Source organism: Meleagris gallopavo, chromosome 6, assembly GCF_905368555.1.
Source record: "Meleagris gallopavo chromosome 6, MGAL_WU_HG_1.1, whole genome shotgun sequence".
Lineage (NCBI taxonomy): Eukaryota > Metazoa > Chordata > Aves > Galliformes > Phasianidae > Meleagris > Meleagris gallopavo.
Window position 1 is genome coordinate 27,941,583 of NC_139409.1, and position 19,660 is coordinate 27,961,242.

At 37.3% G+C, this 19,660-nt stretch overlaps 1 long non-coding RNA gene across 1 annotated transcript in view; it reads right to left on the reverse strand.

Annotated features, from left to right (window-relative positions):
- The window catches only part of LOC104911473 (uncharacterized), a 139,166-nt gene that overhangs the window by 93,608 nt on the left and 25,898 nt on the right, over nt 1-19,660 (reverse strand). Inside the window, exon 3 of the long non-coding RNA XR_004160123.2 lies at nt 10,752-10,821. This is a non-coding gene — a long non-coding RNA (uncharacterized LOC104911473). The remainder of the gene's footprint in view (nt 1-10,751; nt 10,822-19,660) is intronic.

A 19,660-nucleotide genomic window follows, 5' to 3' on the forward strand; every position in this document is an offset into this window, starting at 1 on the left:
AGAAAATGCCAGTTCTCATAGTTTATGAGGTCACCAGAAGTCCTCTGGTGGAATTACACTCCCATCCTGCACGGCCGATTCTCTTGTATCACAGACAGAGTCTGCACCAATGCTCGTAAAGTCAACAAAAGAATCTGCAGACGTTTCAGTCACATCAAGAATTTCCACTGGAACAAGAGAAATAAGAGAGAACTACATTACTGAACAATTGTTAATTTAACACCGTGGCATGGATCCTGTGTTGATACATATTCCTGTAAAGTAGGAGGGAAATAGTGTCTTCCTGTGATCGTGCTGGATGCATCTGATGGAAAGAGAAACACTGGGGAATATTCCTTGAAAAAACAAAGGACATCCTGTGAGAATTACAAAATAATTCTTTAAGAATCCCTAGCTGCTATTCTACAAAACATAAAACACAGTATACTTGAAAAATAAACATTATTGGCTCTTTGTGCATCATCTGTATTTTAAGAATTTACTGTACTGGTGTACATCTCTCAATTTTCTGTTTATTGGACTGAATCATTAATATCCATCACACACTAATAACATTCTCCTTCCAACTGTGAAATAATCTTTTTGTACAAAGACTTTGCAAGTTGTTTTATTTTAAAGCACAGTTTAAAAAAGTCTACAATTTATTGGTATCTTGATTTTCATATTTTCTCAGTTGGAATATGATCTTGCTTTAGTGATAAACTGATATAGATAGAATGCATTCCAGTTTGTTAGGTTTCAGGTAGTGTTTGGTTATTGGTTATATCAATAGAAGCACATGAATTCAATATAGTCTCCTGCATCTGTGTATGTAAGATCTAATCATTTGATTCAGAAATTAGCTTTCTGTCAATCCATGAGATGATATTCAATACTAAAACAAGGACCAGTAATTTTCTAGGAATTTGTGTGCATATCTAACATAGCCAGGATTAAATCACAGTAAGAAGTTCTTAACTAAACTAGTTAAGAATTTAGAGAGCAATTTGGCAATTTGTATGCACACGTGCATTAATACATACACACTTTGTAAACAAATGTCTAGAACAGAGCAGACATGCTAGTTGAAGGAGATCTGCAAATAAATAATCTCTCTGAGAAAGCAACAAATTTGGAAACATATCAGCAAGATTAAGATAATTGCCTTGTGTTTCCGCAGGTGCTTGGTGTCTATGGTTTAGTTAAGTGGATAGTGCAATAGTGATTTTACAGCAACTCACTGATCAGTCCAAGCAGTAAAATCCCAATGCTTCAATGTAGAAACTGAACTAGGAAATATATACAGTATAATAATAACTGTACTGCTTCTGAATTCTAATGTCTTCATACTTATTGCCCTGTCTGTCCACAAGCTGGTTAGGACACCTCTCAGATAAGTGTGAAATAACCATACAGAGAAAGCAGAGAGGTATCAAATGAATTTCTGAAGCAGCTGTAGAGGCTATGGCAAAGTTTCAGATCCTTTGAATAGCTAATCCCAGTGGTACCATGGCTTTTCATTTTCCAGGAAAGATTCTTTTTACAAGGCTGGAGTATATTTTCTTCTGTCTTTTGTTTTGGTCTCTGTTATTACTATTCTTCAGAAATTTAAAAAAAAAAAAAAAAAGCAGGGAAGTTCAGAGTAGAGTACCTTTTTCATTACAAAGCATTGAATCACCCCATAAAGGACAAAGTTTACAGCAGAAATCTGTGAAAGAAGCATTGTGTACCTATGTTCCCATCCAAACCTTATGATAAAGCCTGTAATATTTTACTTCTTGCAGCCAGACTGCCTTTGCCTGGCTGAGCTCAAATGTGCAGTCAGGATACACACAGCTGGCCTGGGTTATTCCCCTCTCCCATCATCTCTTCACCCTTCTCAACATCAAGCGTCAGACAAATTTTACTGATTAAGACAATACTTCGCAGAAGAAAAAATATGCATTCTTCAAACTGAACAGTACTGTTCAGTTTGTTCAAGCTGAACAGTGCTATTTCACCAATAAATAAGTCCAGGGCATCAACTTAAAAGCAGGAAGGCAAGGGCTGGTGTGGTGGGTGGAAGTAGGAGAGGAGGGAGCCTGATGTGGAGGGCTGTGGAGGGGGACGTTTCAGACCTTGAGCTGGAGCCAATGCCAGTCAAGCTACACCATTTAAACAGCACTACCTCCAAAGTGCATGTTTATTTCTGCAAAGTGTCTGACTTCCATCACAGGATATTTTGTATGAGCTGAGAGGAAAGCTATCCTTTCTTTTTATAAACAACATAACTTAGGTAAGTATTTGACATGGATAAATAGTTTGCAAGCAGCATAGAACTATTAGTTTGGAATTTCCAATCTCACTGCTTACGCTTACACTCTATTGCCCTGTTTTCAAGGAAGAATTCACATCTGATACAAAGGATGGAGTATTACAACATCACAGAGCCCAGGCTTTTAATATGAATTAAATATAGACTGCAAGGATTAAAATAAAATAAGTACTTTGAGACTGTTATTCAGATTAAACCTTTCAGTTCTTTTACCTTCACCATCTGCAAGGGCTACTCTAATGATACTGTCTACATGTTTGCATGCATGCTCACCCATTGAGAGCTCCTCTTTTCTTCCTCACCATCTTTAATAGGCTGAAGCAACAGCTTCATTCTAACCCTCAATATTTCTTCTGTACTGCTTAGAGAAGAAACAGCCCATCACTCACAAAAGCAGATGTTCTAGTTCTTGGCCAAACTGAGCTAGAATCTTAGGAAGAAGAAGCTTAGCTGAAACCAGTAAATTGGGAGTTAAGTGAGCTCTTTCTTCAGCCGTCAGCAGGCAGCAGGCTGTTGTCCCTGCTGCAGAAAGCCACTAGAGGGAGATGTGATTATCACCTTCGGAACGCATTGCAACTGCATCGTATTACAAGCGCCAAATGCATATGGGGCAAACGCTGCCATGTAGAGAACACAGAAAAAGATTTTTTTTTCTTTTAATGGACAGTCCTGCCGTAAATACAATATGGAAAGTGTTAGTAAATCTCAATGTGGAGGACAGATTGGTTGCCATTTAAATCAAAATGATTTCAGGATAAAATCCAACACTCAGCCAACACATTTTGGATGAGAATGCAGAAACTTACGAAACTTATGAAAGCCATTGTTGAGGATATCACATTTAAAAGCTAATTAAAACAACTCCTTCCATGCAAAATCTTCAGGTTGCAAATGGAGCGGCTATTAAGAACATTTGTTAGGAATTCAGCAGAGATCTAAAAGAAAAATACCTCTGTAATTTACAAGTAGCGGACAGACTTACTTTTTCCTCCATTATAAACTCACGCTTCTTCCTAAAATGCAGCTACCTTTTTCTTATCCAATGCTTTTAGATTAGAGTTATATTTCTTCTGCATCAAATAATTGACATGGAATGGATGCATGAAAACAGATTGATGTAATCTTTGAGATTACGATCCTAGGGCTATAAAAATGGGGGGAAAATGAATTAATTCTTCAGGAAAAAAAAAGAAAAATTCAAAAACTTATGATTTATTAGGAGTAAAAGCAACTCATGCTTTCCTGTTAAGTTATAGTATGAATGGTAGCATTTTGAACTCTTGGCCTAAAATAGTTATATTGAGCTTTGATCCTTAGGACGTTAACAGACGGGAAGCAGAGGAGTGAATTGGGGTGAATTTAATAGTATCCAGAGATAGAATAATTAACTCTTATGGTGCCTATTAGTTAGCAGTTAGGATCCAGAGGAAAAGGATTTAGAAAAATAAAACCAGGAACAGAAAAAAAGGCATTTCTGAGTATTCTTAGATACATAACTTATTGGAGAAAAAAAAATAACATCCTTCCTTAATGTATGTCATGAAATGAAGGCCAAGATAGTTTTCTTTATCATCTACTAAAATGTATAACTGATTACAACTTGTCTAAAAGGTTGTAGGCCTATGGTTATAGCCATTGCTCCCTTCTTCAGTTTTTGTTCCCTTCTTATACTGTTGAGTTTTCCAGACAATTTACTCTTTACAGCATACACACTGCTACATAGGATAACAAGACTTTCTATGAATTATGAACTACAGAGGCTCACCTTGATTTCCAACTTCGTTAATTAGATCTCTGGTCCTATACATAAACTAGATCTGTGTAGGTTGGACAAACAAAGGACTTCACACTTTTATACTCCTTGATTTACTTCTAATTGTCTGCATAAGATCATATTGCTCAATGTAGCATGTCTTCCTAGTTATAGCAACAGCTTGAGCTCAGGCTGTCTGTAAATGCAGTGCCGCAGAGGTGCTAAGACCTTTCTGAAAAGGACTCTGAAAGTATCTTTTCTGTGCAGTAGAAATAGATCAGGCTTGGAACTGGTGTGTTGTCCTTACCACAGATATGCTCAAAACACAAGGAGTCTGTACTCATGTGTACCTTATAATTTACTTACTATGTTATATAATGATCTATTCCTATCCCAAAACAACAACAACAACAACCAAAACAAACAAATAAACAACAACAACAACAACAAACAGAGGTATCAGAAAACAACATTCAATACATATTCCATAGCTAACACAAAAACTGCAGACTGAGAAGAAAAATAAAATGATTCCATAAGTACTGGAGAGATGCTCTTTACATCAAAAGAAGTATTTCACTTTCCAAAGTCTAAGGCATCAGCACAGGTGACAATGTCTTTCAAAGTGAAGATATTAACCCATTTCACTAAAGCTGTGTAAAAACTCAGAAAGATATACTTCACATGATTATGTATTATATACCGAAGGGAAAAGGGAGGAAGGAAGGAAGAAGAAATCTCCCCAGTCTTTTTGTAAATGTATACAATAGAAGTCATTGAAAAGGCTCTCAGTATTTTGCAGTACTGGACAGTAAATCAATGTAATCTGCATTTCTGCAGTAGCAGGAAACTTTCCAAATGATCGCTATAAATGGAGCACATGTTTTACGTATAGGTTACTATTTTTGGCAGTCCATCAAACCCCTTTGATCTCTAGACAGTGGGGTTTCATCCAGCCAGCAAGACAAGAATAAAAGGCCGATATTCTTCCTGTGCCAAGATCCACTCAGAGTAGGAGATGGGGAGCCGGTTATGGTCACACAACTCGGCAGCTGCTCCCATGTCAGCCTGAGCCACGACAGAACTTAGATAAGTTTATGCAGTTCAAGTACATCCAAACTAATCCCAGCTTCAGACCCCAAGATGTGCCCGTTAAGAATTGAGAGTGCTCTGTTCTGCTCCTGTGGGTCTCTCCATCACTCTCTGTGCCAGCACAAGAACTGGCACGAAGCTGTTAATACTGCCTTGTATGGGCTGGAAGGCTCCCTTTGTAAGAATAATCCCCCAGTGGGAGGCAGTTAAGCCAGCGCTCTGCAGCACCTGCACTGCACAGTGATGGAAACCAGTGGAGAGAACCTGGCCTGTGAGCCCTCAAAATGAATAAGTCAGATGAAGAAAAAAAAAAAAAAAAAAAAAACAAGCATTGGGAAACCAGGCAACACAGGGGGATTAGAAAGAAAAGAGCAGAAAAATAAATAAATAAATAAAATGGAGCAGATCACTTCCTGACTGTAACAGAGCAGAACTTCAAAAAAGATCCACACAGCCCAGTATTGCTGGCCAGTTGGAAACTGCAGTGCATGAGTGTCCCCCTGTTCTCTGGATTCTCATTAAAAACAGTGTCAGTATTCATGTCTCCTCTTTCGAACAACTCTGGGAGTTTAAACTGGACCTTGGTCTATTACAGACCCTGTAAAACAGAGAGAGAGCAGCAAAAAAAGAATTATTTTGCCATGTGTGAACAATGCACTACAGCACACAATTAATCAATATTCATGATTGTGTAGCTCTCAGAGTTGATCCTGACAATAAAGAGAAGCCAGTGTTGACAAAAAGAATTACAAATCTCTAATTTGCCCACTACATTCTGTTTTTCTTTGTTTTTTTTTTTCCTCCACTCTGAAATTCATTACACCCCTGGTATACATATAAAATACACTTTCATTAGCCCGTCATCAAAGCACGCAAATCTTAAAACCTCTCTGCTGTTCTGAGTGACATATTTCAGGAATAACTACTCGGGAATAACTGCTGTAGATGTGTCTGGCTGCTGAACATGAAAGTATGGGTGCTGCTGACTGCCTGGCAGCTGGCCCAGCATTTAACCCTGCTGTTTTAAAATGTCGTAAAATAAGCACAATTTAATCTTTTGAAACCTTTTGGTCAGTGACTGTGATTTCCGCAAAAAATGACTTCAAAGGAAAGACAGGCACCTTTTTTGATGCCTTTTTAAGCAGTCATGAGTTCCAAATTATTTTAAAAAAGGGAAGCAAAAACCTCAAAGTGTGTAACACCTCCTCAGGATTAGATGCTGAAGCGATATGTAAACTGGGCTGTAAAAATCGATCCTCCACTAGCGATGTGGCTCAGAAAAATATAATTAAAAGATAATGTCAATGGAAAAAGAATATCATCATAGACTAATGGGCTCCTCCTGACACATAAATGCCACAGCAAAGCCCCTTTTTTAATGAAAAAATACCACTAAGAAGCCAAGTGATTTTATTTTCAAAGCAGGATGTGTTGAAAATGTTCTATTTCTGTTGCTATATGTCTACTTTGCCAAATATCTGACATAGAGTTAACACTTCCACCTTGCGATGTTCATACAATGTACAGCATTTGTCCGTGCCTTGGACACACTGTGCTGTACCTGCACAAAATACAGCTTACTTTTGCAAATAGTATTCCTTTATGTTAATACATTTTCATCTTAATATAGAAGGTTTCCTTTCCGAACTTTAATGTGGGGAAAAATTTCCAAATTTAGTCATCTGACACAGATTCCATTCAACCTGATTCAGGGAATGTGGACTTTCTTAGGTTCGAGTCTACCTAGGGATAAAGATGACAGTTTTTCATCCCTCTCAAAGCTGAGTTTTCAATGCTCTTTAAAGACATTGGATATAAAAAGAGACGGGTGAAGATAGCTTGAAATTTAAACATATTTGGAAGTTACAATGAATCACTAATTTTTTGTCTCAAAAAAAAAAAAAAAAAAACTTTCTTGTGCTTTCAGGTTCGTTTTGGAAGCAAAGCCTTTAGGCATTTTACTGTTAAATCAGAGTGATACAAAGAGCATTTGATCCATCAGTGTGTGCTACGATGCCCTAAAGACATCTAGCAGATGTGGTCCACATAAGTCTTAGGCGTCTTCTGCTTAGTTCCTGGCTTTAGACCAGTGTGAGGAAAGACATAGCTGATGAGCTGCTCAGACCAGGCTAATCTGGACATGATTTGGACAACTATTGTCACCTGCAGAAATTTAAAATCAAAAAGGGAGGTGCCTTGCAAGGCTAGGCGCCTCCAGGATTAGGCAGCAGCCAAGCACGGGTTTCTGGAGAGCACTTTTGGATACTGTTCCACCTACATCCTGCCTTAGGTGCCTAAGTCCTTTACTGGAGCTAGCCAGAAAGGCTGGATTCCCATTGAAGTCAAGAGAAGGATTTACATTAATTTAAGTGGATTGGTTCAGGCCTTAAAATGAGAACCATGTGTGCATCCTTATGAAGAATCTGGTCCCTTCTGTTTATGCATTGTGACTTCTTGCTCTATTGAACCATTCACTTGCACTAAGCCACAAATAATAAGTCAAAAGAAGATCTGGAAAGTAAGAAACTTTTGGACTTTCATGTCCATAGTCTTTGCTGTTCTGAGTGGTTGTGGTAGCACAGCAGTCATCCTGGCTAAGTGGCCAGTCAAGTCACTTATAGTGCTCAGGTCATACATAAGCTCTAATTGTATTACTCATTTGGCTCATCAATACTTTTCCATGGAGCTGAAGGAAGGGAGGGCATATGGAATAGAGAAGCAGGAAAACTAATGAATAAGAGAATATAACTTTCAGGGTTCTGGCAATGTTTTCACATCCATTTTTTGCTCCACTCCCCTGAGGTCACGAAAGCAAATGGCATATTCATTTCCTTCCATCTGTGCTATTCTGAACAGCAAACGAGAACTAATATCTAAACTTTCCTAATAAGTAGAAGTGGGAGGAGAGCTGGGTAATAATTAGATACTGGCTAGCGATGCCTTGTAGATTATGTGACTCAGAGAGAAGTTCATTTTAAATGTATTTTTCTTCTTCCTTTTCCTATTTTGCAGCACAATGAACCTTTAAATTAAAAAAAAAAAATCCAAATTCTACACATCCCACACAAAGGACAGGAGTAGAACTGTGCGGAGCCAGGCCAGCCAGCTCAGTCCCATTTTGTTGAAAATGCTTGATGCAACCCTGCAAGCACTGGGATGGGACAGTTCACCAGGAAGACCCAGCAGTGGCAGTGGCTCCCCTTCCCCAAGGAGCCCCCTCAGCTCCAGCTGCAGTAGCCTCCTCCTGGCTTGCTCAGCAAGATTGGCTGGCAAGACCTCCCCGACGCCACGCTACCGTAGCTCACACCCCCTGCCCCAGGCCTCAGAAACCAGAATTTAGAGACCTGGCGATGCAACAAATAAACAAATGAACAGAGGTTTCTGGAGAGGGCTGTGGGTAGTGCTTCCCCAAGTAGAGGAGAGGAAAAGAGCTTCTGTAGGCGTCTGGCTGGCTGGGTTCCTGTCAGAATAATGATTTCAATGTTACCGTGATTTCACCAAGCGGAACACTGGGGCACCTAGGGTCTTGGTAAGCAATTTTTTACAACCATGATTTAACTAAATATGGTATTTAGTTAAAATAATCCCTATTATACAGAGAAAATATAAGCTGTGAAGAAGCAGAGTGCCTTGCTTCTTAAGTTTGTGCATTAGGGAGCAGGATGGGCCCTGTGCAAGACTGGGCCAGGGCTGGCCAATGTTTTCATTTAAAAATCTGGTTCAGGTATTTCTGCAGCTGGCATGGTTAACTTTCATCAAGGCTGCTCTATATCTTGGTTTCCAGCCTATAGAATGGGCATAATGATTGTACATTTATATGTGAACCAGAAACCATACTACATGATTTGAAAGTACATTAGACAGGAACCAGATTTCTGTGCCATGACAACATGCACAATTCTGGAGGGAAATAAAGATCATGTAAAAAAAGAACTTGAAAACCTGAGTTATTTTTTTTAACTAAAGTCTTTTCCAAAGCAACACTGTACTTATCTCTTCAGAAAGACTTCGTGTGAGACTATTCGCCTTTTTTTTTCTATGCTTCAGTTGATTTGTTTTCCAAAATACAAAGTAATCCCAAGCTAGAGAACAAGGACACTATTTTCTAAAGAGAATAGAAATGGAAATTTTTGGTCAATAAAAAATTCTTCCAGAGTTTTTGCATCGGAAAATGCATCCCAAGCCTTTTCTGTGGGAAGTTTCATTTTCAACCATCTGACTTTTCTATCAAGATCCATTTCATTAAAAGTCTTTCACCTAGCTGGATCCAGGAGTACTACTTTGCACCTGGGCACTGCCAAACCTCTGCTGCGCTTTATGATGTTGTCCAGTAAGCTGAGGTCAACCAGGAGGCTCTTTTTGGCTCCATGGGTATCTCTCCGAACCCTGATCCCCAGGAAAAAGCAGCATAGCACTACAGCAGAGCCTGCTGGAGTTTAAAATAAGGGCGGATCCTGACTTTGATTAGGTCACTTTTTTCTTCCTTTTTTTTTTTTTTTTAATTTTAAAAATGTTTTCCCTTTATTTTCATGGTAAAAGGTATTTTCAATATTTTACAAGAAAATACTGAATGTCCTTATTAGCTGTAGGCCATAAATGCCACAAAACAGATTTAAAAATTGGAATAAGCCCAACATAAATGCTTACTATTGGTGAATATAAGGGCATACAAAACAGGGCAGTAAAGTCACTCTACAATATCAGGAAAACCATTAAAAAATCTGGAAAAGCATCAAGATGGCTGGCCTCTTTGTAGTTTCAGCACAAAAATTGAGCCTTATTTCTAAATATTTTCCCTAGTGGGAAATAACAGCTTGAAAATAATCCCAGATGTATTCATTTGTGTAACGTTTTGCTGCTTGAAACATATAGGCATGGAAAAATTATTGAAGGTTTCAATTCTGGACTTGTATTTTAAAAATGTCAAGCTTTTGAAAAACAGCATCATTTTTCCTTAAAAGCCATTCATTTACCTGGAATGTTGGCCAGCAGGCCTACATTATGGACTTGGTTTAGTGAAGATTGAAAAACTGCCCAAAGGCAAAGGAGAAGTAGGCAATTTTTTGTGGCTTAGACTATACTAGCACAAAATACAGCAGAGTTGATTTTTGCACTGGCATATAAAAATTTTGCAAGTATGGGATCTTAAAAGTGATCAAAAGCTATATCAGGTTTTTAAAAGGCGCAAGGGTTTTTTTCTTGTTGTCTTCTCACAACCAAAATCTGTATTTTGAGGTACGGACAATTAGAAAGCCCTTGTTAAATGGCTACTGAAAACAATAAAAATCCCTGCCCATAAGTAATAATTTCCAAAGGAGAGAAGATGAAAGTATGTTTCTGTTTCCTTTACAAAATAAGTTGTTTACTAAAATGTTCCCATTTGGGGTAGATAAATATAAAAATGCACACACTCAAAGCTGCAGGAAGTTGTCTTGCTAAAAAAATGACAGTTTTCATTTGTAACATACAATCTAGACCATTATCTTGAAAAGCTATTTTTTCTAGACAATATTTACAGCCCACTGTTTTCTGTGACTGGTTTTCTAAGTTATGCAGTAAGTGGTGTTATCACAATGTAGGTGGCAACAAATTATTTTAATTTGTTGGACTTACCCATTTGTTTTTCAGGGTTTTTTAGCTTCTATGAAGTCTCTGGTCCACTAAGTCTTTTTGTGTGTGTGCACTGTAAAAGAAAAATGAAAAAGAGTCAGTAGAAACTTAAGTGATTAAGATAGTCAAGAGCCAAAAACATGAATGTGTGAATGGATATTGCGAAAAAAGCAGTGGACATCAACCCTGCAGTGCTAAGGAAAACACATGTATTCTGAAAGGAGTAATAGGTACAAAAAAAACAAGCTTGTGCTGAACTAGCCCGTTCTAGGACCAGACTATTGCTGATGAATGTGTATTAGTGAATGTAACTAAGTAGTGTGGATGCAATGCCACTGACTCACAAAAGTCTTCTTGCACAGTGAGATTATCTGGCCAGCTTGCCTGGATCCTTTCCAAGAAAGTCCTGTTAGACCCTGGGCAATGCAGTGTGTGCATGGTAAAGAGCACGGTGAACAGGGGACTTATCATCTACCCTATCCCCATGGGAATCATTGCCAAATCTTCTCTGGTGTTCTATTTAGGAGGAATCAAGTCTTAAAGCACAATATAGAGCGTACCCTTCAGGAAATGTTGCCACTACATGGCTGGAAAAATTTAACTAGTTATTCCATGAAAAGTAATTGTCTTCCTGCTGGAGCAGCATCTTCTGCTACATTTGCAGTCTTCCTCTAATGCAGAACATCAGGGAGAGGTTCAGACAACCCACGCTTCACTAGAATGACTCAGAAAGCTCATGGTTCATGTTAGCTTTGCCCTGACAGTGAATGCCTGTACTCAGGTCACATGTTCCAGTGGGAGGTACTGGAAGTGTTGTCTTTTCTTCAGTAGATGCAATACCTCATGAATGACAGCAAGAAAAAGCTGTTTCTTGGATATCTCGTACTGCCCCTTGCATTGTCATATTAATAGTCCAGTAACTACTAGAAATTCAGCCATACCTCTTCCTCCCCACGAGCTTCAAAAAAGATTTTAAATAGCCATTAAGACAAATTGTGAAGAACAATTTCAGGAACAGAGATTCTGTACATATACTATTGAACCTAGATTATATACCACAGCAAGATGTTTTGACATTTCTTTTAAGTTCTTTTCCTCTTATTTTACAGAACCACAGGTCAGTAAGAACTCTGAAGAAAATGTGAAGGTGGTAATATTTTTTGGCAAAAACATTTACAAGCAGGTAAGTCCTATCTGATGCTCAGAAGTGCAATCCACCACAAAAGTGAGACTTGTATAAAAGCTGCATACTCATGGCTCCCAGCTGCAGATAATTAGCATGAAAAACTGGATCAATAGGTAGATCTTACTGCAATACAAAGAAAGAGAATCTGTGTAGACATCATTGTCATCCCCCTGTTGAGCAGCTGCAGACATCTTGGCAGATCAGGAGAAATCGAATGTGTGGCCTCTGGTTATATTCTAAGTTGTTTTAGTTATTTATAAATAAATTATGGAATGGAGATAATCAAATAACTTGCTAGCAATTCCCTTGTTCAGGCATCTCATCACTAATACCAGGATTACAAGCAACAATTACACCTGAAAAACAGATTTTAATATGAGATCAAAGCTAATAGCAAACTTGCCTTCTGATATCACAGCTTCCTTCACATAAAACTGTGTATAATCCACATTTGAAGAAAATGAGTATGTCTTCCTATTAAAGAATATTTATTTGCATTCTTGAATTTAAAAAAAAATAGCAATAAAAAATGTCTGGAAGATTGAAATGGCACCACCTGGTGACACCTGCCACACATTATGAGTGGTTGCATATTAGTATCCATGAAGGTACATTTGTTGTTTGAAGTTTTGTAGAACGACCTGGTGTGTGACAGTAAAGCCTCTTAAGAGAGAAATCAGCCACTGCTTTTTTTTCTATTGTGTTGCTATTCCTTGCTGTAAAGACAATTGTAGAGAGAAGTATGGATTCAGATACTTCGTTCAGAAATTACCAGAGTAAATCAAGTTGTATTTGAGACTCACCTAACTCTAATTTATAGTTCAGCTCAGACCATTGAACTCAGAAGTAAAATTTATGGGGGAAGAGCTATAAATTAAATTGGATAGAAACATAATTTTAGTCCTCCAGTTACTTGTACAGTTCTATTTAACACATTAAAAATGGAGTATAATACTAACTTGTTAATAAAATGTGCACAGTGCTGACATGTAAAAACAGTTTTATAATTGGTTGGTCCACTCTGTTAGCCTTGTTGACAACACTAAATTTTCAAAACCTTACATTGGTAACATTGAGCTAACATTATAAATGCAGAAAGCTCATAAATGCATGCAACAGAAATTCATTTGGCCTTTGATTTTTTTGGGGGTGTCTTTAAAGTGAAAACTGTAAAATTACCACATAATAAAAGCCAGTACGCTGAACACTAATTGCCCATTTATAAAAAGCTCTTTTCCTCCAATCACGTAGGTGTGAGGCATAAACTTCTTGGGTTTTACGGAGCTGCGATTTATATTTTCAGTCCTGTTTCTCTCTATTCCATTTCATCTTAAGCTTATAAAAGAAGAGCTGGATTTTATTAATCTGCATCAGCATTCATTGGACATTAAACCTATGAAGATCCCTACAGGGTTTTAATTGTGGCTGAATTGCCAACAATAATTGGGCCTCCTGCTAACCACGGAGAGCAGCCCACCCTCGCTGCCGGGCACAACTGCGAGCTCCAGCACCGGCCCCGATAGCCCACTTTGTCAGCCGCCCAAAGGGAAGTTGTCAAGTCTGGGACCCTGCTGCTTTATTCCTATAACTATGTTTTAGAAACACCTCACAAGTGGAATTGTGGTCGCCTCATCCAGAAAATGTGGAAAGGATTAATGTGGCATGTAAAACAAATCACTCCTGAGCTCAGCTGAGAAAGTGGGTATTAAAAGCACTCCAGTCAAAAGAGCTTTAGTGAAAGGGTCATGGTGATATACAGTCAGCACATGTTGGGCTGGTAAAGCTGCAGGGTGTTTGGGAATGGTAATGGTCCATGGGTGTAAATTCTTTCAAGACCTCTTAAAGGCACATGTGTTTCTTGAGCATGTTCTCCAAACAAGGACCTGTTATAGGTTAGATTCACTGGAGCATTTAAACTTTATTGATTGGTTTGCGGTATTCCAGGTTCGCTTACTGTTGGTTTTTTTTTAATGCTGTTGATAAACACAGGAAGAGATCCTGATTTAATCTAAATCTTATAAATCTATAAACTATGTGCTATGCAGCTTCATTGTAATATATTTCAGAATGTGTTATTTCTTTTCTTTATGCCAGTAATCACTGGCTTCACAAGAGTTAAGGGTCTACCAATATTTCTTTTATGAATGCAGGTTGGTTAAAGCGTCTTTACTTTCGAGGTTAAAAAATACAGACCCTTAGCTGTTACGTAGCACTTAGTGTGTCTTCATATATGTTTGTAACATTTGTGATATTTCCTAAAGTTATTAAAAAGATGGCTCATGACAGCTTCTCTTGTAAAGCTGGAAAGACATTCAGTGCCTAGCGAAAGCTTTGTTTTACAAGATGCACTATTCCTACTTTTTTTTTTCATTAAGAACTTCACTGTGATTTAGAGCGAAGAATAAAAGTAAGTGTGATAATACATGACACATATAGCTATTTTCTGCCCAAAGAATTGCCACTGCAATATGGAAATATCTAGGATTAGTTTTTAAGCAGCAGAGTGCCTTGAATTCAGTCAGAAACATGAAAGTTCAGTAATTTTGTAAATCAAGCCTTCTGCATAGAGATCACTTCATTTAAATTTGACACGGAGACGTTTCAGAGATGGATGTGTCAGGTGCTGAGCAGAACACAGCCACAGCTTCTCAGAAGAATGCATCTAGTTGCTATAGCAATTGCCAGGATTTAATTAAATTTGCTAATAACTGCTTCCAACACACACTGTTTAGCTGAGAACACATCCCTGCAGCAAGTGGCCTGTATTCAATTCTAAGGAAGACTGTGAGAGTTTTAGTCCAAATGCCAAGAATTGGCCAGCAGTTTTGGTTACATACACAAGAGATTGGGAGCTTTCAGTCTTTTATCCGATTGCAGCTGTTTTTATATAAGGCTCTGTTAATTATTTTCTGCAGTCATTTAACCTATACTCACTCTAGCAGTGTTGAAAGCAGAAGCACAGATTGCAGTTACATGATGTGGTAGGTGAAAATATTTGTTCTGAATAATAATATTTGATTGCAATCTGATTTAAAAGCACCGAGGAGTTCTTTTCTTTCAAACCCACAGGACTGTTATGAACAGAGACCATGGTCAAATGATCAAAAACATACTTAGTGAAGCTAAAACAAATAAATAAAATAATATGTGACCTTAGAAAAGTTTGGGTTCTATGTAGGTTCTGGTTCAGTGCCTCTGACTTTGACTCCAGCTTCCACCATGACTACAAATATTTTTTCACAGGCTTCAGCAATGACACCATTTGTTACTTTTGCTTTATGCAGCAGTAGTTAAAGTCAAGATCAATCGTTCTCCTGTAATATTTCCACCATGCAATGAAGTTCCATCCATAAAGAAAAGGGACACACAGTAGATATGATGTCATTGTCTGGCATCTTTATGAAAATCAGAAAGCTTTGGCAGTATTGAGCCTCAAATTAAGTTTCCTGTGCTCTTCCCCTTCAGGAAGGTGAAATCTGATGTGCCTTTTGCCTATCTTAGAACAGATGTCCTGTAGAAAGTTAGGTAAACAGCTGAGGAAACTGGCCAAGATTCATTTCAGTGTTTTGTAAAAAGACATGTAGTCTGAAAAAAAAAAAAAAAAAAAAGACAGATAGCTGTAATGTCATTTTTCCACATTGCAATAACATGCAGGAAACTGGACAACACAGCAATCTGAAAACCAATTTGGGTGTTCTGCCCAAGCATTTTAAAACCCAAACATCTGCAAAGACCAGCCAGACACTCTGAACAGAAGACTAGTGCTTCTGTGAATCTTTTCCTTAAAAAAAAAAAAAAAAAAATTAAATTTGCAGCTTAGGAAATGTTTTTCCTTTAAGCATTCTATTTCTATTATTTTATAATAGAATGAGGCTTGATAGTATTCATACTAAAACCTCAAGTCATCTGTTTTGCTGGAAAACTGATTGTTTTAAATCTTAATACTATTAGCTTTTAAAATTAAATTCTTTATAGAACCGTCTGTAGAATTTTGTTTCTTTTTGAGAAGAATCTGCTCTGACACAGATATAAAACTGTAGATTCAGATTCAAAGGTTTTCATCAACAGAAATCTGCAAGTTAAGTAAAATTTGAAGGATGCACAAGATGAAATGAAAAAGGAGAACATTGCAGAAGCTCTTCTTTTTTGTTGCCTTTTATTCCCAGTTTATTTTTAATTTAGTACAATGCATTTTAAACCCCAAATTTCCTTTCTGTTAGAAGACAATCCTAAAAACATCCGCAAAAGTTACACAAATAGTAAATAGGCTTAATAGAATGCCACTAGTCTATATCCTGGGGGTGGACTCTTTCTTATCCAGAATCAACATTTTAGCTGCGATAGGGCAATAACATTCAGGTGTTGTCAAAAGAACAAAACCATTGAGCCTTAATCAGACATTACTCTAACTGAAAAATTGATTTTGGACAGTTCTGTTCATTAAAGCAGAAGAGAAGCACAGGGTATGTGGCCAATAAGCTCTCTGTGCAACTGCTTAGTCAGCTGTTCTGGTTCTGACCCATCTCCACACATAAGAACCAGTTTAATCGAGAAAAGCAAGATCTAAAGCACGGACTCCCCAGAATTTCCCTTCCTTTTACTTTATTGTATTTCCTTGAATAGCAGTAAGAACTCGGGTCATGCTAGGAGACATATGAATGCTAAGAAAATAAATATAATTGCTATGAAAGATTAGGTAAATATAAGGTCCTATAAAAGCAGTCAGCTTATACTCCCCTAAGTAGGAAACCAAGTAAGAAGACAAAAAAAAAATCTAAAATCACAATAGTATTGGTTTTTTTTCCCTCTCAAATTAGGAATAAAGTCTTGTTCTCATTCGAACATAACGAGTACCGTTCAGTTCATTCAATGAGGCTTTGACATGGGCTGATCAAGTGTTAAGTCGAATTTTTGGTAGATCTGGGAGCAAAAATCATTGGTACAGGAGAAAAGGAAAAAACAAAATGAAGCAGGGAGCATAAGAATGAGAAGGAGGAAGTTGTAACTGGATAAAAAGGAAAAAAAAATATTTAGTAAAAATTCTGCTGATTAAATCATTTACACTTGAAAAAGGGCATATCAGGAAACAAAAGTCATATTCTCCATGATAATTTTCTCTAATAAGAAATTAAAATATTATTACAGTGAGGCCTGGTGCTTTATTTTAAACACATAGAAAAATATATGGATATTTTATACATTTCATAACTTTGAATTTTAAGTAGAAGATTTTTCATTTTACATTTATTTCTCCTTCGTGTTTTCAAGAAGCAGAAAATAAAATGATAAGCACTATGAAGTGGCATAGAAGGCTTTATCTTAAACTAAAGCAGCATCCTAAATTCAGAAAACCACACACTTTTTCCCCATTAAGTTGAACAAACATTTCTGTCTCTCAGAAAAAAAAATGGAAAAGTGACAATTTTGTACAATCAAAGATGCTACAATATGCAACACCTGTCTTCCATTTCCTTCTGATGAAGGAAATGTCCATATGCCTACCATTTCATGAGGAGTATGGACACTGCCCAGTTACCCTGTTCAAAGCAGAACAGGAGAAAAACAGGCAAGAAAGAGGCATAGCTCAGTTTTCTTTCCTCAGCTTTTGCTCATAAGCTGCTGCCAGTTCTCTCTTTCCAATTTGTCTTTTTTTTTTTTTTCTCCTGTGTGGTTGTCTTCACACTTTCCGTGCACTTGACACGTTTTACCCACAAAATCTCTACTATGTTTCTCTGCAGAAAGTATTCAATAAAGGGCATGAGCACACATCACCTTAGAAATGGAGTCCAATAATGTAAATACACACGTACATACATATGTGTATATGTAATAAAAACATTTATCGGACTCTCTGTGGCACTACTGCTTTCTTATTCATTACCATTAACATTCATTACCATTAACAACTACAGGCAAAATAAATTATTTGCAATTGAATGCTACTTTGATTGAATTGCATTGTTTATTCGCACGCTCAATTCATCAGTACAACATTTCACCTTATACAGCCAATAGGAAGTAGATTTTGCCATGGTAAGAAACAAAAACCTAGCAAAGATTATGAAAAGTCTAACCAGATGTTTTCTAAACAAAATAGAGTAGATATAGTAAGCAAGTGCCCTCCCTAACATCTTTAAACAGCAATTTTCAGGCAAACAGAAGGAAACACTTTTCATTACGATGCACAATTATATTATGGAACTTGTTACCACAGGATGCTGTAGAAGCCAAAAGTGTAACAGGGTTCAAAAAGAGATTAAACTAATTCATGAAGGATATGTCTATCAGTGGCTATTAAGCACGATGATCCGGATGCACCTCTGGCAAAGGAAGTCCCTATTCCACTGGCTACTGGAAGTTGGGAGGGATAATTTTCATGTTCATATATAGAAAAATATTATTTTAATTGAGCACCTTAGAGAATTGTTAAGTACACAATCTGTTCTTACTCCTGCTTGAATACTTAGATGTTTACAATGGTCTGCTCAGAGCTGCCTTTTCAGGGACTTGAACATTAAATCAGCCCTTTAGAGACAAAGCAGTAACATCTTTTAAGAGACTTACCTGATGTTATTCATCCAACTTGTAGAAATCTCTCTACCTTTGTAAAGCTGCAACATAATTTCCCAGAAACCTGGTAAGTATAACTGAAATAAAATGTGATATGTGCGCACCTGTATAGCAGATGACTACATTAAAGTGATTAAATACATTTCTTTCGGTTTCTTTTAATTTGAACCTTATTCCATTATACTCCTGGTAAGAAAATGTTAGAGCCTGGACCCCTCTGTACAATCCTGTTTACAGAAGCTTAGGATGCAGCCCTTGATTTTACAAACTAAGCACAGATAAACGTTAAACCTCAAAGAGCTCATCTTGTTTCTAATCTCTTACATTAACACTGCTCTTCCAATGGCCTTCCCTTTGAAATATGGTGCTGTTTATTGCAATTATAATCTAATAGAAGATACATTTGGAGTGTAAATACCCAGATTAAACCTACCTTGAAAACTCAGACGGAATCAGGTTTATAGCCTAGAGGCAACTTGTGAATCCCATAAAGCATTGTTCAAGGGACCTGGTTAGTGTTCTGTACACCTGCTTAATGTTTTTTCTTGTTTTTTTTTTCCATAGTCACAAATGTCAAACTGCTCAGTAACGCATTGGGGTTTGAATGACAGCCATGCACTTGAGCAACAGTTATGTTTTTTCACTACCAAATTGGACTAAATGATGAAAAAGAGGTCAGAAAGGAAGTATGGAAGCATACAAATTTGAAAGGGGAAACTGCTAATAGTCATAAACCGCGTGCAATCAAAGGACTGGCAAGTCATTGTGAATTACCTGCTCCATGAATAACAGATCTAACTGCATTATGATATGGAATTTTCTAACTCCTTTCATCTGTGGTGCAAGGGCTTCTAACAGCTCTCAGATCAAAAGAAAGTCTGCCAGTGAAACCTTGGAAAAAAAACGATAACACTGACTTTCATTATGAGCATTTATTTGTTAAACTTTTCTTAATATGTAGGCTTTGTTATTTATTGATTCACTTATTGCATGTACTGTAAGTATGTCACCTATCAAATCTGAGGAAATAGCACAGAAATGATCAGCAGTGTGACACATAAGTACAAGTCAAAACTTGTAAGCATGTGCACATAAGCACTCGTAGCTGCATGTTTCTCCATAGGTGGTAAAATGCCAAACAAACACAGGGTTTATA